The 22093-nt window shown below is 46.0% G+C and overlaps 1 protein-coding gene across 1 annotated transcript in view; it reads left to right on the top strand.

Annotated features, from left to right (window-relative positions):
• SLC17A9 (solute carrier family 17 member 9) overlaps positions 1–4004 on the top strand; it is a 67978-nt gene extending 63974 nt beyond the window's left edge. The window contains exon 14 of the transcript XR_014512857.1: positions 3988–4004. The gene's annotated coding sequence lies outside the window, so the exon portion shown is untranslated. The remainder of the gene's footprint in view (positions 1–3987) is intronic.
• Positions 4005–22093: the final 18089 nt, after the last annotated feature.

Here is a 22093-nt window from a genome sequence, read left to right as displayed (position 1 = left end):
AGCGCTAAAGGCAGGTCAAGGGGAATTGCAAAATGTAAGTCCCCCCCAGCTATCCCCGAGAGCCTAAAAAATGTGTTTATGAACCAGAGGCATTGTCTGGGGGCTAACGAAGCAAAGGAACTCTGAACATACTATGCACGTTCACATTCGTAGTGTGGACATGCCGTTCCAGAGAAACAGATCCGTCAACAGTCATTTGATGGCTTTACAAAAGGATTGGACAAATTGATGGAGGGTAGTGCTATCAGTTGGTGACAGCAGTCACGAAATTAAAAGATGCCTGCTTCTTGGGAGAAAAGTGATGACAAAGCTAGACAGCATCTTAAAAAGCAGAGACATCACCTTACCGGCAAAGGTCCGTATAGTTAAAGCTATGGTTTTCCCAGTAGTGATGGATGGAATGAGAGCTGGACCATAAAGAAGGCCGATCGCCGAATAATTGATGCTTTTGAATTATGGTGCTGGGGGAGACTCTTGAGAGTCCCATGGACTGCAAGAAGTTCAAACCTATCCATTCTGAAGGAAATCAGCCCTGAGTGCTCACTCGAAGGACAGATCCTGAAGCTGAGGCTCCAATACTTTGGCCACCTCATGAGAAGAGAAGACTCCCTGGAAAAGACCCTGATGTTGGGAAAGATGGAGGGCACAAGGAGAAGGGGACGACAGAGGACGAGATGGTTGGATAGTGTTCTCCAAGCTACGAACATGAGTTTGACCAAACTGCGGGAGGCAGTGGAAGACAGGAGTGCCTGGCGTGCTCTGGTCCATGGGGTCACGAAGAGTCAGACACGACTAAATGACTAAACAACAACAACAAAAGTGCTATCAGTGATTACAAGCAATGATTGCTATGCTTTGGCTCTATGGTCAGAGGCAGCTGTGCTTCTGAATGCCAGTTACTGGAAGCCAGAGAAAGGGAGAGTTCTCTTGTGCTTGGGTTTTGCTTGTTGGTTTCCCACAGGCAACTTGTTGGCCACAGTGAGAAAAGGAGGCTGGACTAGATGGGCCACTGGCCTGATCCAGGAGGTTCTTTGAATGTTCTTAGATTAACCAGTAAACGTTCAGAGATGGATGCAAGGGAAAGAGAACAGATGGCAGCTCTACCAACACTTCCTAAGCCCTGTCAGGCTTGTGCTGGCCAAGGCAGGAAGTGGTCGTGCGATGATCAGTTTCATGGAAAAATTTAGTCCACAATGGGTTCACCAACTGGGCATGCCCATCCCACGTGGGCTTCAGCAATTTTTAAAAACGATGATAGCAAAAAGCAGCAAGTACAGCAGCAATAAAAACAGAAAAAGCAGGAATAAAACTAACCATTGAAAGCTTGGGTATTTATTATTTATACCCCACTTAATTACACTTGCCTCTAAGCTGTGTACAATAATTCATAACAACAACAACAACGATGATTATATACTTAAAACTATAGCTTAAGTGCACAGCTATAGTTAAAACTATAATGTAAGCCTGGGTAGCTCAGATGGTTAGAGTGTGGTGCTCATAATGCCAAGGTTGCAGGTTCAATTCCCGTATGGGACAGCTGCATATTCCTGCATTGCAGGGGGTTGGACTAGATGATCCTCAGAGTCCCTTCCAACTCTATAATTCTATGTTTCTATGATTCCATAAAATCAGAATTGTTAAGATGCCACTGTATTATTATTTGAATTTATATACCACCGTATACCAGGAGGTCTCAGGGTGGTTAACAGAAAAGATCACAATATATAAAATCAAAATAAGAACAATAACCCAATAACCACCACCCCCAAAAGACCCACATTTTAAAAGGGTATAGGATGTCCATCAGGTCAACCAAAGGCCTGATTAAAAAGAAATGTTTTTGCCTGGCGCCTAAGGGTGTACCGTGGTACCTCGGGTCAAGTACTTAATTCGTTCCAGAGGTCCGTTCTTAACCTGAAACTGTTCTTAACCTGAAGCACCACTTTAGCTAATGGGGCCTCCTGCTGCTGTCACGCCGCTGCTGCATGGTTTCTGTTCTCATCCTGAAGCAAAGTTCTTAACCTGAGGTACTATTTCTGGGTTAGTGGAGTCAGTAACCTGAAGTGTCTGTAACCTGAAGCGCATGTAACCCGAGGTACTACTGTATAATGAAGGTGCCAGGCAAACTTCCCTGGGGATAGCTGGGGATAGCTGGAACACAAAATTTTCTTTGCCTGGAGCCAAAGAAGCTAGAAAAACAGGAGCTGACCCGAATGTCTTTGTGAGAGTTCTATTTTGCAACCGGGGTGCCACCACCAAAAAGACCCTATCCATCTTAACTCAGAAGACAGTGGCACCTGGATCTGGTCCTCTGATGCAGAGCTTACAGAGTGGACAGGCTCACAGGGTCTTTGGGGGTATCTCGCTCCCAGGTCCAGAGGATTCCTGGTTTGTGGTCTTTGCATCTCAGTTTGAATAACATGGGACCCCCCTGCTTCAAATAGCAGAGCTGGTGGCCACAGCAAAATCACACCTGACAGCCATGACAGGCAACATGGGCTCTCTCAAACCAGAAACCAGCACCAGCAGCCACCTCTGGGCCACTGGCCTCTGAAGCCCACATTGTACGGCTACTGAGCATCTTTATCAATGTCAAAAGTTTGTGTTGCCACTGCCGGAGACTCTTGATAATTTCATCCCTCTGATTGCAGATGACATTTGGAAGGCAAGGTAATTTAGTGAAGCTCGGAGAGTGTCGGCAACTGCAAAACATGATACGGAAGGCTCTATCCATCACAATAATGATAGGCATTAGCAGAATGGCAAGTGTTTTGGTTGGAGCAACGGCCGCCCTCTCCGCTTTGCCACCAACAGCCGCCGAGCGAAGTTGCACGCAGTGGCCGTTCTAATTTAGTGCCGGCTCCCGAACTGTCACTTAGAGGGGAGATTTATTGGGCTGATACATTTGATTTACGCCTGACAGCTTCGGCTTTCCTAGCTCCGGAGCCACAATAGTCGTTAACAACCAATTAAAGCCTTTTCCAATCCATTTTGCCGGCAGCTACAAAGGCTCCTTTGGACTAACACTTAATTGCAACCTCCTCTTTGTCATCTAACGGAGGAAGACAGATTCACTCGCTGCCCTTGAAGGTGCAGCAAGAACCTTTTCCCACACACAGAAAGGTTCTGTCGGCTGGGATCTCCCAGGCAACCGGTTCTGGGAAGTGGCCAGCGACTCGTTCCAAGGCTTGTTTGTTGGTTTATTCCACCGTCGTCTCTCAACTGGTTTTCCTTCCCCATATGCTGTCAAGAAGGGCTGGGCAATTTGTTCTGGCCTGCAGCCACCTTGGAAGCTGGCAATGACCTCGACACCCGCATCTCATTTGCATATATTGCTGAACACACAACACCATTGGTGTGTGCATGTGGTGGATGCCAGGTGACAGCACACAGACAGAGTGTACTTCATCACCGCTGCAACTGGGTCTTTAACATTTACTTAGCACTGAACAGAATAGAGAAGTGATGTGCTCTCTTTTGGTGAGGAAGCGATCTACATAAAACAGATGAGACAAAAGTATATAGAGCAAGACGGGGCTTGTGGAAGGCAGATGAGAGAGAAGAAGCAGGAAGACTGCAAACTTCAACGGGTGGGTTAATCAACCACTGCTTTAGTTGATTAACGAGTGCCAGCGTAGTGTAGGAGATGCTGTCTTGCACTTGGTCTACAGAGACCAAGGACTCAGCTACATTAGTCAAAAGACGACGTTCTGAATTCGTTATAGACATGCATCACCAGATAGAGAAAACAAAACTTCTATGCATTTTTTACATAGCGCTTTTTTTCTTTTGTTATAACGATTTAATTTCTGACTTACTTACAGCGTTTCCCCCCCTGCGATCCATCCCAAGGTTCAGAGCCAAACTAGATCTACAGCAGCAATATATAAATGTAGCATGTCCACTCGAACCGTGTGTTATGTGGGAGATAGGATAGGAGTCTATTTTTTTTTAAGAGTATAAAGGTTGGATGCAGCCCATGAGTGTGTGTGTGTGTGCATTCACACATGCACATATAAAAATGTTCCTGCCCAAAGATATACAGCAACAGAATGTCAAGGAGAAGTCTAGGCTATACAGATTGTGTCCTTGATGTGCTGAGTTTCCGAAGGAAGGGAGTTTTTGCACTCAATCATTTCTTTTTCTGCAGTCTGAAATGCTATGAGCCAAGGACCACTGTACTGTATGAAACCTGCAACATTCCTTCCTGGGCTTCAAGATCTGGGATGATGCACTGCTCTGCGTATTAATGTGTAGAGATATTTGAACTACAAGTCCAAAAGACTAGGAATCCTCATCCATAAAGACCCATCAGCTTCCAGCTTTACCAGACAGTAAAAACTTTTTAAAAGTACTTCCAGCTTGATACGATTAAGTTTTTAAAACGAATCACTCCTATGCAACTGGAGAGACGTTGGTTTCTGGTTTGTCTTAATTCAGTTCAAGCCCTACATTGCTGGGAGCCTCCATGTATCTGAATTCAGTCGTTTTTGAAAATGCATTTTCTGCCCTTCATTCCAGTCTTCGGGTCAGTGCAAAGCCATTAAAAATATAAACCCACAGTACAAATAATATATAATCAGTAGCATAAGAATACGGTCCAGTGGCAAGGGGTGGAACTAAAGAAAAACACCACCTCATCTCACTTCACCAAAAGCCTGGGCTGTGAGCTGAAGGACTGTGGCTCAGCGGGAGACCACATGCTTTGTAGGAAAAAGATGGGCCAATGGCCTGACTCAGTATAAGATAGCTTCCTATGTTGCCCCACATGAGACTGTCAGCCAATTGAGATATTTGCCAGGGGCATCATTTTGTAGTTCCTGCCATTGTTTTAGGATAGGCTGGTGGGAATACAAGACAGGGCCTTTTCTGTGGTGGCCCCTTGGTTTTTCCCAGAAGGCACATGAGGCTTCTTCCTACTTCTGACATGGTACAGATCATTCTTTTTCACTGAGCTTCTTACGATAGCTAAGTGGATTGTAGTGGACCTTCATGCGGCATCTCTCCCCTAGGAAAAAAACACCAGGTATCAGATCCAAGTCACCGTTTCAAATTAATTTGCGGCAAGTCACATTTGATTGCATAGTACGAAATTATGCATTTTAACCTTTACGAGCTTCCTTGGGGGCCTTTCTGGAAAGCCACGTAGAAGCAAGCGATAAGAAAAGCGCCGTACGATATAGCAAATGACAACATTACACCTTGAGCGTTTTAAGGCGAGGTGACAGATAAACGTAGCAAACAAGCCAATGCCTGCCTGATTAAACCTGCAATTCTGTCCCCACTTACTTGGGAGTAAGCCCCACTGAATTCAATGGGGCTTAACTTCTGAGCAGACTAAGATTGCGGTGCAAAAATCTCTTTAACAAGTCAAGCGCCAGACCAGTTCGTAAGACGAATGATCTGGCATTGCCCTTATCGGCCGACTTCGCTGCACCTCCCTCCCCCCCCCCTTTCCCCATTCTCTCATCTCCTTTGAAGCGGATGCGTTGATAGCAGCGACTGTCTTCAGCACCCGTTTTCGAGGCAACAAGCAGCTCAGTCACACTGCTCCAGCTGATGGGCTGCCAAATCTGGCTGCGCGGTGGCATGTTGAGCCAATCTGGATCTTTTGTGTGAGATGAGAACTTTTTCCAAAAGCAAAAACAATCCGTGATAATTAGCTGCGCTGCATATTATGGGTGGTGGCTCTCCTCTGAATGAAGTTGTCTTAATTACTAATGACGGGTTTACTAATGGCTGCCCCTCCTCCTGAAACACTGTCGATATCCGGCTTAAGAAGCATTGGATCTGGTAAACTGGGTTCATGCCCTGGGCGTAACCAAGTTGTTTGGGGCAAAATGGGTGCTTCATAACCGTGGATCTGTAAAATGGGTGCAAGTAATTGTATTGGCCAATGGGAGGGGGGCAAGAGGGACGATGCCCCAGTTTAGATACTTAGCCAGTGCTGAAATAAAATGGGTTGCCTTGACGTTGAGCCTGGGACCTTGCGAAGGCTCAAACACTGATTACCCTCCCTCTCAAAAGGCACAGAATCGACTCATCTTGCTTTCCTTGGGATTAATAATTACAGCTAATCACAGCACACAGATAAGTTCCACAGCGCTGCTCCACATTGTAATATGACCCTCGATCTTTATTAGCCAATCGAAAAAGAATTGGCTCCCGTGCAATTTTTCAAGCTCTTCGTTATCCTGCAAAGCTAAGGCGGTTGCAGCGGATGAGCAAGTAAGCACATTGTTCCGTGGGAGTCCAAGTGGTTTTGCTGCTTCCTAAGACTTCTCCACTTCTGTGTTCCATGTCAGGAGATGCTGCTGCAAAGGTATGTTAACTACCTCATGTCCTGATGTATTGACACGATTTCTTCCCGCTTTGTATCAAATTTAATATGCATAATGTTAGGAGAAGCAGGTCAGCATTTGAGATTAACACCAATAACCATAATGAGAACAGATGTTTACATCCATCTGGAATGCAGATTTAATATGTTAAGTTCATAGCTCAGGCCCATGAAATGCAATCAGAGGGTTGCTGGTCCCAATTTAATGAGTGATTTCGGATTAAACGAGGGGGGCCCAAACAACAGGCCACTGATCTATATTAAATCTCCACAAAATGAAAATTGCAAAGATTTACTTAGGGTCATTACACAAGAAAATTTAATCACAACCCCATCCATAATGTCACATCGTCATCGGCTGATAATTGAAATGCCATGCTAGGGATTATGAATAACCCTCTGTTTATGGAGATAGCTTTCTGATTATCTTTATGTCCGGTGGGTAACATAAAATATGATTTTTAATAATGTACATACACTTTGCTTACAAGAATCTCCACTGGGAGCTTCGTAGAGAGAGAAAACCCAGTATTTACCTTCTTTTTCTTTCTGACTCTTGAGATCCTGGTACACACTAAAGGAAAGGCTAACTATGAACTAAAATCTGTCTCAAATTATGTAGCAATTTTCTGGTCTCACATGTTTTTAGATGTTTTGTAAATTAATAATGACTCTTTCCAATGGGGTCCATTATAATTCTGTGGGGCTTTCCAAATTTATGCCTGCTATAATTATTGCGACAGGCAAACTTTGCCTCAAATTCTTGCCATCCGTGTTGCGTTTGACTTTGGGAACCATCAAAATAACGTTGCAAGCACATTCCGGCTTGCAAAATGTTGTGGGAGAACCTTTCTCTGGAGGAATGCCTTTACTTAGGAGCAAACTGTCTAGGGGTAACCAAAATGATGCCCGTGGTCACCAGAGAGACTGACAGAACCTTCTCTGGGGCCTGCAAAAGATCTTGGAAAATATCCACTGGGGAAAAAATTCACACTGCATGACAGGCCGTTTGCAATTCCTGCTCAGCTTGTGTTTGCACTGTCAGGAGTTCAGCCTACACTCGAGTAGGACCCTGGCAGAGACACATGCCCGACTGGCATGTTCACTCCCTCCTGGTCTTTCATTTGGGAGCTTCATAAGCTTTCTTCAGCCCGAACATCACAGTGACTGATGCCAACCGACACCGTAACACTTAGGGATCCGTAGAGTTTGCACATCATGCACGTGACAGAACTCAGCATTTTGGCTAATCTACCATATTTTTCACACCATAGGACGCACCGGACAATAGGACACACTTTGTTTTAGAGGGGGGAGAACAAGCAAAAAATATTCTCCCCCTCTCTGCCCAGTGCCCCTTCTGCGCAGAGAGGGGGAGAACTTTCCCCCTCTTGTTTTCCCGCTCTAAAACAAGGTGCCGTTTAAGGTGCGTTCAGGTGACTACCTTGGAAGCCTGGAGAGCGAGAGGGGTCGGTGTGCACTGACCCCTCTCGCTCTCCAGGCTTCAGGTTCCTTTTGAGCTGCTCTTTGGGGCTGGCGGGGGCAAGCCCACCACCAGCCCCAAAGAGCAGGTCAGGGAGCAGCGGAAAGGCGCAGCGGAGAGGCTCCTGCCATAGCCACGCATCACCTCTCCAGCCCGGAGAGGGTCGCGGACTATGGCTTCTTTAGCCCCGTGCGCGCTCTCCCGGCTGGGGCGGTGACGCACAGCTATAGAGGCTCCTGCCATAGCCGCGCCTCACCTCTCCAGCCGGGAGATGGTCGCGGGGTGCTTCTTTAGCCCCCTGCGCACTCTCCCGACTGGAGAGGTGACGCACGGCTGTAGAGGCTCCTGCCATAGCCGCGCGTCACCTCTCCAGCCGGGAGAGGGTCGCAGGGCTATGGCGTCTTCGCTCCATAGGACGCACACACATTTCCCCTTCATTTTTGAAAGGGAAAAAGTGTGTCCTATAGAGCGAAAAATACGGTACTTTATTTAGATATAAACACACACAGAGCACTGCAACATGGCTCCCTCTCTATCTAGCATCAGACAGCAAAGAGAAAAAGAACAAAGGTCAATAGTCCCACTTCACGGAACACAGTAACACAAACATCCTGTCTCCCTCACTTCCCACTTTGTGGAGACAAAAATCCCATGACTGCAATCATGGAGCAGGAATTTTAACACGCACCAGCTCATCCATTCCTGCCTTGACGCCACTATGCTACACCCCTGTGGCACTTTCTCAAAATTCTGACTATGCCCATTGACACCCAAATGTTGACTACCCCTAGGGCTTTCACAAGAGGTGGTAGGGGGGGGGGGAGCAAAAAGTGGGAGGTGCACATTCTTTTCTCCTCTCTTTCTGCCACCTCCTTTTCTCTCTCTCCTTCCCTCTCTGCCCGGTGTGTGTGTGTGTGTGTGTGTGTCAGGTTGGTGTTTCTACAAGTCTGAGCTCATTGCTTGTAGAAGTCTTTCCTAGCCCTCCTTCCATCCCTTTGGCTCCCCCCCCCCCGCCCCGGTGTCAGCCCATCCACAAGGCGAGTCAACTGCCTCCGGTGGCAAGAGCCACAGGGTCAGCAAATCTGGCCCCCAAGAATTTTATGTAGTTGGGAGATGATTCCCTTTCCCAGTGGGTTGTTGACTGGTTGCTTAGAACTATTTAAGCTGCATTAATTCTTGAATCCTTGGCTGATTTAGAAAATATACAATCTGGTGTATCTCTAACCAGCCACATGGTATATCTCCCAATATAAAACTTATTTCTGGAGCTGCAAGGGTTTTTTGTTTTGATTAGTGTAGATGTCTCTGAGTTTCTGTAATCCCACTGTTTCCTGCCTAGCAAACGAGCCTGATTCGGCCGCTGTGCCAAAGGGAGAGTGTTGCGTTATTGGGACTAAAGGGGAATCAGAGGTTGGACGGCCATCTGTCATGGATGCTTTAGCCGAGGTTCCTGCAATGCAGGGGGCTGGACTTGATGACCCCCAGGGTCCCTTCTAACTCGGTGATTCTATGACCTCTTCAGGAGCAGGTGCAGCTGGTACACCAGCCTAAGATTAGTCTCAACCAGAGCCAGGGCCTTTTCAACACTGGCTCCGGCCTGGTGGAACGCTCTGCCTCATGAGACCAGGGCCCTGCAGGATCTGATTTCTTTCTGCAGGGCCTGTAAGACAGAGTTGTTCCGCATGGCCTTCGGCTTGGAATCAACTTGATCTCCTCCCCCTCTTTCCTTTCTCCTTCTGTGTTGGAACTCCTATTTGGGGACTTCCCTGGCTTATTTCTGGCCCATGTAGGACCAGTCTGGATAGTTAGCCTTGGTGAAGACTTGACATTTTTATCCCCCCAAAAGTTTTTGATTGAGTTCCACTGAAATGAGGCTGCATTTTAATGTTTAAATGTTGTATTTTAATTTTGTTTTTTCGTTTTTATATTTGGTGTTAGCCGCCCTGAGCCTGGTCTTGGAGGGCAGGATATAAATAATTTTTTATATATTATTATTATTATTATTATTAAAGCATCCCATGCCACCAATATATCCAGGTGTGAGGCTGAATCCAGGTGTGCCCCTGTTGGGATCTCCATTCGACTGAGCTGATAAAGCTCATCATCCTCCGGCCGAGTCCTTCGGAATCACCCTCGATATGATTGGCGACCTGAGCCTCTGATAAGGCTCCAGGCACATCCCCCATTCAGCAGAGTTTCCAGCACAGGGAAGAGACGAGAGGTTTGGGCTACATTGCTAGGAGTTTTATTTTCCTAACTACGCAGACAAAAAACCCATCCTCTCTCTGTGAGAGCAGAGAGCAACTGAACAACAAAGGAACAAAGGAACAGGAAACCACTAACATCACATCCGTCTCCCGGGAGACTTCCAACAGTATGGAATGTGTGGAATGTAAACAGAGTCTTGTGACTCCAAAGCACTGCTCAGTGGCAAACAGAAACTAACAGCCCCCACACTGAGTCTGATGCTTCAAGGACAGTCCCCACCCCATCCAAAACAGGCAGCATCTCTGGGCTCAGACGGAAGCCACAGAGCCAAAGTGATCCAAGGCTACTAGCTGCAATGTCTATGTTCCACCTCCACTCTTGGTATGCATCTGAACACCAGCTGCTGGGAATCTCAGCTGGAGAGGGTAGTCTTGCCCTCAGGTCCTGCTTGCGAGTTTCCATGGGCATCTGGTGGGTTACTCTGAGAACATACTGGATGGGCCTTTGGCCAGTTCCAGCAGCCGGGCTTTTACCATGCCATGACCTGAATATAAGTTTCCCTTGCATTAGCAATTATTTGGGCAACATTCTTTATCAACAACAAGTACAACCCCCCGTACTTGAAGAGCTGCACATTATCTCTCTAAACGACATATTTAGCTAGTTATTCAGGGCCATAATGAAGCCGCTTAATGAAGTCAATGTCCTTGAAAGTTCTTCATCAATTCCACCCCCCCTTCATCTGTCAGCATGTCCACTTGCCGACACAATATTAATTAAACACAACATTTCCTGAAGTGTTGAAGTGAAGCCCCGGCACTGATAATGAACAGGTTTAGGAGAGTCACATCCCAACAAAATTACTTTTTAAACCAGCCTTATTAAGCAGAAAATTAGACCTAAATCACCATACACCATCCTCATTAAAAGCCACTGATCCTTGGCTGCTTCTATGTTCTAACATCTTTAATTAGCAAACTGCTAGTCTCTCTGCCATGATAAATGCTATTAATCTTACCTTTCATTTGCTTCTCTCCCCCTAACCTATCATTTTCCAATTTGGGAGAGTCCTGTACATCCAGCCAGAATTCATTGCATTTCGCTGCCTGCCCTTGTCTACATTGCATGCAAAATGGCACAGTCCTATCAGCTCTCAGAAAGAATGCTGCAAAAGCAGTGCTTTCACCCCAGCTAACTAGCTGACATCCTATTTCTAGCTGTCTTCGAGTTCAGAACATTGGCTTTGACACTCAATATTCCCCTTTTTTAATAGTTAAAATGCACGGCTCCTTTGTATCCTCATTCCAGGGATATAGGGGAACTTTCTGAGGCCCACTGCTGACCACCAGAACCTCCTATCCCTGCCGTTGCTCCTCTTGCCACTGCTGTTTGTTTATTAAACAGGTGACTGTAGATCGCTTGCTCAATAAGAAGAAGAAGAAGAAGAGTTTGGATTTGATATCCCGCCTTTCACTCCCCTTCAGGAGTCTCAAAGCGGCTAACGATCTCCTTTCCCTTCCTCCCCCACAACAAACACTCTGTGAGGTGAGTGGGGCTGAGAGACTTCAAAGAAGTGTGACTGGCCCAAGGTCACCCAGCAGCTGCATGTGGAGGAGCGGGGAAGCGAACCCGGTTCCCCAGATTAGGTGACAACTGCTCTTAACCACTACACCACACTGGCTCTCAAATTGTAGTAAATAAATTGTAGTACTTAACGGCGACAATAATGCTTCGGTTTGGATCTTGATTCTGTCTACTGGGTTCTAGCTATCATCCTTTCACCCTTTTAGAAGCTTGGCACTCGCAGTGCCAAAGAGGCAAGCCACTTTTCAACTTACCTTTCAAAATTGATAGTGGCAATGCAGCTCACCTCATCGACACGGAGAGGACCTTTCTAAGAAACCATCTTCTTGGAAAAGTTGGGTGACTTAGCACTTTGCTGTTATGGCTTTGATTGTGAAAGTATATGCAAGACTACTAGTACGTTTCTGAGCACAATTCAAACTGTTGGTGTTGACCTTTAAAGCCCTAAATGGCCTCGGCCCAGTATACCCGAAGGAACGTCTCCACCCCCATCGTTCTGCCCGGACACTGAGGTCCAGCGCCAAGGGCCTTCTGGCGGTTCCCTCATTGCGAGAAGCAAAGCTATAGGGAACCAGGCAGAGGGCATTCTCGGTAGTGGCACCCGCCCTGTGGAACGCCCTCCCACCAGATGTCAAAGAGATAAACAACTACCTGACATTCAGAAGACATCTGAAGGCAGCCCTGTTCAGGGAAGTTTTTAATGTGTGACATTTTAATGTATTTTTAGTCTTTGTTGGAAGCCACCCAGAGTGGCTGGGGAGGCCCAGCCAGATGGGCGGGGTACAAATAATAAATTTTATTATTATTATTACTACTACTACTACTACTACTACTACTACTGGTTCCCAGATCATGGAGTTAAAAACCAATGGAGTCAGGTAGAAAAGTGGGATAGAGGAACTCTACAGTGGTACGGATGCCCTCGGATGGTGGTAGACTCTCTTTCATTGGAGATTTTTAAACAGAGGTTGGATGGTCACCTAGGATGGATACTTTAGTGGTGATTCCTGCATTGCATGACCCTCAGGGTCCTTTCCAACTCTACAATTTTATGATTTCATGAACCTATATTTCCCATCACCCATTTCCACTGTCCCAGAGCCCAGAAATATCCTCTTTCTAATTGCCACTGCTGGGGAAAGATAAGGCACAGCAACCACCTCTTGGAAGCTACCACCCTTTCCTGAGATCCTGAGAGACCACAACTGGCTGCCTCCTCACCTGAGATCTCATGCTCCCCATCACTAGATCACCAGTGCAAGCAATGGACTAGGAGGAAAATGGGAAAGATTTCAAAACAGAGGTTGGATGGCCATCTGTCAGGGATTATTTAGCTGTGGTTCCTGTGCAGCAGGGGGTTGGACAAGGTGATTCTTGGGGTTCTCCCTTCCAACTCTACAGTTCTGTGATTTGCACATTATAGGTTGCATACACACCATACATTTAAAGCGCATCCTCCACTTCTCAGAAACCTAAGGAGCTGTAGTTCACTGTCACAGAGCTACAATCCCTAGCTCCTGGTTTGTTTGCTTGTTAATATTTTTGGGGTGGAGGGGAAATGTGCTTTCAATGTTTAGTGTGTACGCCACCATAATACAGTCATACCTCATGTTACGTTTGCTTCAGGTTGCGCCTTTTCAGGTTGCATTCCGCGGCGACCCAGAAGTACCGGAAAGGGTTACTTCCGTGTTTCGCTGCTCGCGCATGCGCAGATGCGCAAAATGACATCACGCGCATGCGCAGAAGCAGCGAATCACGACCCATGTGTGCGCAGATGTGGGTTGTGTTCGCTTCAGGTTGTGAACGGGCCTCTGGAACCGATCCTGTTCATGACCAGAGGTACCACTGTAGTGGCTCCCTTGGAGCTCTCCAATGTCCTGAAACACTGGCCTTCCCTGCACCACTCTCAGGCCAAAGAATAGTAAACAAGGAAAGGAATTGGTGCGAAGGCAGCTTGCTTTGAGAGGACTTTACCACCCTGTGCCCTGCTCTCCACAAGCAGAGAAAGCAGGATTCTGCCCTTAAAAAGTGTCTGTGCAGCTGTCAGGCCCTAGGAGAGAAAGGGAAAAAAAGAGAGCAAAAAGCCAGTCAAGTTGTTCTGGGAGGAAACCAACCATACCAGGAGAAACTCGGTGTATTATAACCAGCCACCGCTGGAAGCGAAGACGGCTGTTCTCTTTGCAAGTGTCTGATGCTGAGCATTGCCGAAATAAGCTCTCCTTGTTCAAACCAGTCTCCTGGCATTGTATTAGTTGTCACCCTGCCAGAGCGAATCACAAAACCGCGTTTTAGGAGTAACAGAGCTTCTGGAAGAAAAATTGTTTTCTCTCCTCAAATCTTTTAGGAACAGATTGAGGGAAGATGGCAATAAAAACAAAAAAATTACCCTGGAGGAGAAAATCTTGTTGCTTGGAATATTTGCATTGTTCTTGCACACTGGGAAGCACGTAGACCAGCCAGAGGCCTTCAAGTCGGCAGCCTCTGCAGCAAAAGGTTCCCCATCCTCCTGCCCCCCACCCACACTGTAGCTTCCCCTTATTTAATCTCAAGAGTGCCAACAGACGCTGTTGATACTGTGCATCGAAGGAGAGAAGGAATGTGAAAAGCGTATTCACGAATGTGTGCATATATGCATGCAGGTACGTAGACACAAAATAAAAGCTTCTTTCTTCAAGCTGCACACATCAGAACACTGTGAACGACAAGCATAGGCGCAATGTCCCCTGTTTCGCACAAGGTGCTCTGCAAAATAATGTTTCCTGTTTTGCACAATGTATTCTGCAATGATTGTGATTTTTGCATGATTCATTCTGCTTCCGATAGCCTTGAAGATGGGCAAGGAGTGGCTCTGAAAGTTGACGCTCAGCCACTAGAAACCTTATTCAGAGAGGCATGATGTTGGTGATGGGAGGTCAGGTAAGCGCCATGAATCGCAGCTGCTCCCCATTCATCCTGGCCTCACATCCTGCTCTTCTGATCGCTTAGGATTGATTCCTTTCCCTTAGGCAGGAGTCCCACAACTGATTCCTCCTCTGCTGTTCTCAAGCTGAAAGCACCCGGTGATGCTCAGAAAAAGCAGGTATTTTCTGTTGTAGTGCAGGCCGGGCAAACGGGGCATCGTGCCACCAACCTCAGCCTGCCCCTACCTGTCTGGACAGATTCAAGAAAGATAAAGAAAAGTATTTCATGCTGCACATAGTAAAACTGGAACTCACTCCCATGGGAGGCAGTGATGACCTAAGCAAAACGTATAAACTAAACAAGCTATAGCTTAGGGCCCTAATCTCTTGGGGCCCTCAAAAAAATTTAAAGGAAAAAACAACTGGATATATGTAAGAAAATGTAAGATAAAAAACAAATAAAATAAAACCTACATACAGCAACAATGATTTGTGTTGTGTAGGCTCCTATGATGTAAGTAATGGGCCCCGCCTGCTAGCCTGCTCCCTAAAATATCACTGGTTTGCTCATTTCTATATATAGGGTGCCTACATTCTGCATGGACTGGTTGCATGGCAACACGTGCAAATGGCTTTAGATACCTATTAGGTCCATAAATTACCATACAGCATATATTCAACACACACAGAAAATGACAGTTTGTTGTTGACAAAGGACAGCTGGACATATAAAGGGCCCCATTGCCCCCAGTAGCTTAGTCTCTCTGCCTTACTCCCTATCAGTACCCATGGGCACCATTCACCACCGTTATGTTGGCTGAAGATTCAAACGCGGTACCCTTTGCACAGTGCTGCCCCAGGCAGCCACCAAAGGTAGTTGTGATGGACACACCTAATCATTAACTTGGAGGAGGGGGGTGGGTGAAAGAAAGAAAGATGAAGAAGGATCCTTCATCCCAAACCAGCGGTTCTGCACATAAAGCAAGGATAGGGAACTCGCCACCCTCCAGTTTTGTTGGAGTGCAGTGATGCTTTTTGGGCAATATGATGGACAAACGGCTTAAACAGCAGGGTGTCCCATGGCTGATGTTTGCTGGAATATAATTGAATGTATAGCATGGACACGACCAGAACCAGCCTTCAGGCAACTCTGTGTATTTATATACATAGGAAATATTTACATAATTAGAGCAATTAAAATTATCCTTGCCCATTTTCACACAGTTGGTTCTTGTGCAATTGACCATATGGGCACAAGTGACATTAAAGGAAGCCACGTACGGGGTCAGCAAATCAACGGCCAATGGTGGGCGTCGGCGCACTTGGGTACCCCAGGTATAGTAACTGGAATAGCCAAGGGTGCGGAGAGATTTCTCTGAATACCAACTTGAATACCAGCAGTGCAGATCCCAGGATCCCCTAGCAAACATGATCGATGGTCATGGAGGATGGTGTTCCAGCAGCATCTTGAGCCACATGTTGTCCAGTCCCGGTAATAAATAAATAAATCCCACCATTCAATTCAATTCCCATTCATGCATGGCTTTCCTCCATTCACTTCAAAAAGAGTACTAGCACTATGAGCTCAAAGCATCACAAAGCTCCCTCCAAAAAGGGAACAGGCAGTTGTGTGCAATCAGAAACTCTCTGCGCACATGAAGAGGAAGCACAGAAATTTGGATCGGGTCCCTCGTGGTCAGACACAGGCCTCTACGCACAAATCCATGCTTAGCTTTATCCATGGAACGGTTCATTTTGTTTGTTTATTCTGTTTATCCGTCTCGAGATCCCAGGCCGGCAGGCTAACACAATACATAAAATAAAACCGCATGAATATTGGAAATTGAAGACCTAAATCCTGCAACGGTCAAACCACAGAAATGCAGCTGACCTCAAACCACATAAAGCTCTCCCAAAAGGCTTGAATGGAGAGCTGTGTCTTAAAGCTCTGCCAAAAACTCAACATGAAGGCAGCCAATAGAATCTCCTGGGGGGGGGGGAGGGCATTCCACAAGCAGGGTGCCACTACTGAGAAGGCCTTGCATCTTCTCACTTGACTATGCGATTTGCATAGCATTAAACACAGTTTCTGTTCAGCACATGCAAGTGCCCTTGCAGTTTTAAATAAACATCACTTAGTCCCTTCCCCACCGCGGACTGACCTGCCTCTGGCTTCAAGGCAAATGAGTGCACAGCAATTCCCCACCCCTCCCTTGGCTGGTGATCACAAGAGAAGTGGGAAATATTTCTACAGTCTCTGCAAAAGTTCAACCCCACGTAAAGTCTTAAAGAACACCATTACTGTGATTAGTGTTTGTGCAGAGATATGCCTGCCTCTTTGTCATTTCTCATACTACGTCAAGCCAGTGCTGGTAGGTCCCTACTGGTGATGTCGCCCAATTGACGGTGACCTTTTTGGGTGACTGCATTCAGGTTCTGCTTCATGGTGGCTTCCCGTCTTCCCTCGCCCCCATATCTCCTTCTTTCCGTTTTTGGGGGGACAAACGTATTAGCATGGAAATTGCGTAGGTCTCCGCACATTAAGCGCAGAAGCTTAAAATATGCTTCCTTCTTAGATTTTGCAACTACGGTGTCATTTGCGATAGCTGGAGAAGGTGGGGGAGAGGAAGAGAAGGAGTATCTTAGAAAGTGGGGGGGGGGATCTTATGCCACTGTAACGGTGGCGATAAGAATCTATAATGTCAGTTGCCTTGTGGCAATCAGCAAACATTTCGCGTTGTGCTTTGCATCTTACAGTTTGCGGCCACAGAAACCCCAGATTTGCCTGCGTCTCATTAAAACAACGCAGGCAGTCCAAACGGATCTGCAGTGCCGGGCTGTACGTCACACCAAATCACAACGCGTTTGCGAAGCAATTGACTATAGCCTCATTACTTTAGACAAAAGTGGGCTCGGAGGGCGGGGGGGGGGGGAGAGAAATGGTGGCGATGCCTTTTCTTCAGCCTTGTTTCTTTCACATACTTAAAAGGCTGAAAGGATGGCAACCCGTTACCAGACCTGCAGAATGGGGGGGTTTCTGTTAGGTTTCAAATTCTCTCTCCCAATGCAAACCGAAAGTATGGGATTTCCCAGCCACTTAAATGCATTGGTTTTGGAACTTAATTGAATGCAGATGCTTTCGATATTTAGATTTAATTTTAACAGCAGGCTCGTTCTGGGGTGTAAAGCCAAAACTGCATATAGTCAAAACACATTGGGTTCAACGCTGGGTAGGATTGCCAAAGTCATTTCCATCAGACCCCACCCTTTAAATTTATTTGGGTTTTCTTTTCTTTTGTGCCAAGTGTGTAAAGCTCTGTGTGCACAAGTTAAATGCAGGCAAGTTGCAAGTTATAAGTTATCTGTATGCATATATGCATGAACCGAATGCAGAAAGGAGATCAGCATACCTTTTGTAAGAGTTGCGGCAGCAGAGATAAATCCCTGGTGTGTGCTTGGTACCTCCGTGTTGTGCTGTTTAAATAAAAGGTAAAATAATACTGTGGTACCTCGGGTTAAGAACTTAATTCGTTCTGGAGGTCCGTTCTTAACCTGAAACTGTTCTTAACTTGAGGTACCACTTTAGCTAATGAGGCCTCCCGCTGCCGCTGCGCTGCCAGAGCACAATTTCTGTTCTCATCCTGCAGCAAAGTTCTTAACCTGAAGCACTATTTCTGGGTTACCAGAGTCTGTAACCTGAAGCGTCTGTAAGCCAAGGTACCACTGTAGTGACAACAATGGCTGGCAGTCAGGTAATTCTTGGGTCAATGTTATTCAAGTTTGCACATCCAATCTGGAAGTGAGGGAGGGAGGATGATATATGCAATTAAACCATAATAATAATAATAATAATAATAATAATAATAATAATAGGCTGGATCCAGTCATTTCCTTCCGTGAATGGAAAGTCTCCTTCCATTCACAAAAGGGACTCCAATCCAACAGCGGCTTCTGTTGGAGGAGGCTGTTATTGGCCAGCCCACCTTCTCCTTGTAGCACCAGCATAGGAATTCTCATGTTTTTGTGGAGGGTCCCCCGAAACTCAGAAAAAGCTTTCCAGGTAGCACACAGGGGTCTGCAGAAATCTGATAACTGCTTCCCTCATCTCCTCCAACGGAGTGCTCCATTAGAGTGTGGGTGGCCAACCTAGTAGCCTAAAATGTTTTGGACAATTGCCATCACCCCCAGTCAACATGGCCAATGGCCAGGGATGATGGGAGTTGTGATCCTGCAACATTGGGAAGACATCACATTGGCTACTACTGCATCTGCACGAACTCTGCTCATGGGAGATATCAGATCCAACCCAGATCCAGTCTCTTCTGGTCCCTTGTTGGGATATTAAAGAGCATTAAACTTTAATCTGAAATGAAGAGCATGATTGATCAAGAGGTGCTCTCAGGGCCCCACCCCCAGGCTTCACTCATTTCCCTTAGGGCAGGGGTGGCCAACTCCCAAGAGTATGTGATCTACTCACAGAGTTAAAAACTGGCAGTGATCTACCCCCTTTTGGGGGGTCCAGGTCAAAGTCGTTAAGTTGTTGAGCTTTCCCGTTTTTATGGGCTGAGCTTTTTTTTGGGGGGGAGCCAAAGCTGTTGAGCTCCTTTGAGGGGAGCCAGTGATCTGCCAGTGATCTACCACAGACGTCTGGTGATCTACCTGTTGGACGTGCCTGCCTTAGGGGACATAAAGAAATCTCTGGAATGTAGCGAAATTTGCAAAGGTAGGAGTCACATCCTTTGCTCCGCCCACTTTTCATCAGGCCCCACCCACCACTTGCTTGCAGTCCTTAGATAGTTGCCCACAGGGAATGCAGTGTCCCCCTTAAAAAGATTCCCTATCCCCTAAGTTTGCCCTTGCAGTTATTCCTCATTTGGAAGGAGAATATTCAATTAGATTTGCCAATGAGTATTTATGCTTTGGTCCTTTACACAAAAGGAACTGAATGAGAGGGATAAAATGGGCGATTTAAAGCACAACAAATCCTTCAACATATTCCGCTCTCCCCTCCCTCACAACAAACTGCCAAAGGCGATTAAAAACAAAAGACCTATCACAAATAAATTTACATTACCAAAATTACTGTAATCAGAGTGTTTTCAGCATTAACCAGGATTTAGGAACTTTTCTGCTTTGTAATGCACAATGGAAAGACTACAAAACAGCAAACAGATTTAGGCTGCAATCCTATGCTTGGGAGTAAGTGCTATTGAACTCAATGGGGATTACTTCTGAGTAGTCGTGTACAGAATTGCACAAAGTAATTAAAATTGTTCTCTGCATTAAAGCAATTAAAAACAAAACAAAGCACAACACAGCACAGCACTCCCCTGGGATTCAAATGCATTGCCAAGGTGCTTTTCCCTTGCAAAAATGCTATACCTAGTAAAGGAAATGTAAATCCATACATATTCAAATAGGTTTTGCTAATGCTTGTAAAAGTAACAACAACAACAACCTGCTTCAGTTTAGAATAGCATCAATCAAAATTGCTTGCTTGCTGCTTTCATTTAGTTAAGTAGCATTTCTAAATTTACCCCCTTATTTTAATTGTGCTACTAAGGTTAATGTCAGGACAATGGAATACCATTTGTGGGATTTTCAGTGGGAGGGCGCTTCTGGTAATGGCGGATTTCCTCCGTTCGGGAGGAATCCACTCCTTGGAAATCAGGGTCTGACCGCCATGGCGAGGCAGAGACCCGCTAGAAACCACAGGCGGAAGAAGCCCGTGGACTTGGGATTCGGCAGGTACCTTTTGCGCCTCCCCTACTCGCGGGGAGACCCGGTTTCGGGGCTCCGGAGTGACATGGGGTGAGCGGCGCGGTACATCAAATCAACTGCTTCTTTCAAGGAGTGAAGCCGCATTGCTGTTGCCAGAAAGCGCCGACTTTTCCTGTGGACATTTGGACTCTAAGTAACTATTCGTAAGTAAACAGAAAATTGGATCATTTAAACATCATAATTTGGCATTTGAAAAGTGAAGGTCTAAACAGGAAGTCCGCCTTTCGTTTTGTAAACAGATCAAAGCAAAGATGTCGCAAGCTAAAGCCTGGGAAAAGTATTCTGTAAAATATTAAATTTTCACCATTTAAGATATCGAACCCCCCCTTGGAAGCAGGAGAAGAGGGGGGAATTCTTTGTGGACTGTTTAAACCTGCAGGAGAGTGAGTGAGATGAGATAAATTACCATTCGTGGGATTTTCAGTGGGAGGGCCTGTAGATCAGTGGTTGAGCATATGCCTTGTAAAACGTAAGGTCACTGGTTCAATCCCCAACATCTCCAGCTAATGAGATGATGGTCAGCAAGACGAAGAAAAGCCTCCACAGGATCTTGGGAATCTGCTACCGGGCAAAATGGACCAATGAGGGATCTTTATATGCTCACTGTATGTTTCAATAACCAACAGCATCAAATGCCAAACAATGGAACAATGGGTTATTATTTGATTGAGAGGCAATGTCAACTGATGGGTGATTTTTTTTAAAAAATATTGGAGACTTTGCACCTTTAGAAAACTGTATGACAGGCACATGTAGACACTGATAGACACTGATCTGGTCCACATGTAATGTTGAACCGTTATGTTATAAACCTTGGCTTTACAATCCAGGATTACAGTGTCTTCCAGTGTGGTCTCTGTGATCTCTGGTTTGTGCATCGCAGCAAATCAAGATTCTTTGAAAGCGAAACTAAAATGCTATTGAAACCCTTCTTTCAGCTATCGTCCCATATCCTGTGCGTTGCTTTTTATATACACTGCTTAGAAATGCAAATAAATAAGTGCCACAGAAATGCCTTAAGTAAATAAAAAGACACAATAAACTAATCCCATTCAAAACAACACAGCAATAAACACAGGAGTTAATAGATTAAGGGTAAATCTTCAAAAGCCGGCAGAATGCCAATACAGAGGCAGCATCTCATATTTCAGCAGAGAGCACAACCCTAAAGGTGAGAGTTTTGAAAAAATAAATCCGGCCCTCTTAAAAAGGTCACTAAGCATTTCAAAGATGGTGCGTTCAAAATGCCTCTGTTGTCTTGCACCCTGGTCCACAGTTCTCAGGCCTGTAGCTTTAGAATAAGAAATAAGTTTCAAAAATTATTTTAGGTAGGAAATGCAGGTAGCTTGGCTCTGGCTTCAGTGCTATTAGCAATGGGGTGGCATCCTTCACGGCACCTGAGCCAAGCAGGCTAGCTCAGGGGGTGCACAGAGCTCTGCCTGGGGCGGCACCCAAAGGGGAATGGTGGGCTTAGGAGGGACAGCTGCCCGAAGATGCTGTGTTCACTATGCCCAGTGATAAATGGTGACCCTGTTACCTGTCAGTTGTCAAACGTATTTTTGTGTCTCATGGAACAACAGGTTAGGCATGTGACTCTCTGGGATGCTGTGTCCTGGAAGCAGGCAGTGGGGCAGGCGGAATTCTAGTCGTGTGCCACAGACTGGCAAAAATGAAAACTGGGCCGAAAGTGAAATCAAGTAGGGGGAAGGCTGGAACTTCTAATTGATATAATTGGTTGGTGCTTTACAAACATGATCTGTCCTCCTGTGGGAGCTCCAGTGCAGCAGTCCATGC

This window comes from Podarcis tiliguerta, assembly GCF_965153285.1.
Source record: "Podarcis tiliguerta genome assembly, chromosome: 6".
Lineage (NCBI taxonomy): Eukaryota > Metazoa > Chordata > Lepidosauria > Squamata > Lacertidae > Podarcis > Podarcis tiliguerta.
The sequence above is the reverse complement of the archived record's forward strand: the minus strand, read 5'-3'. Positions and strand labels throughout refer to the sequence as shown.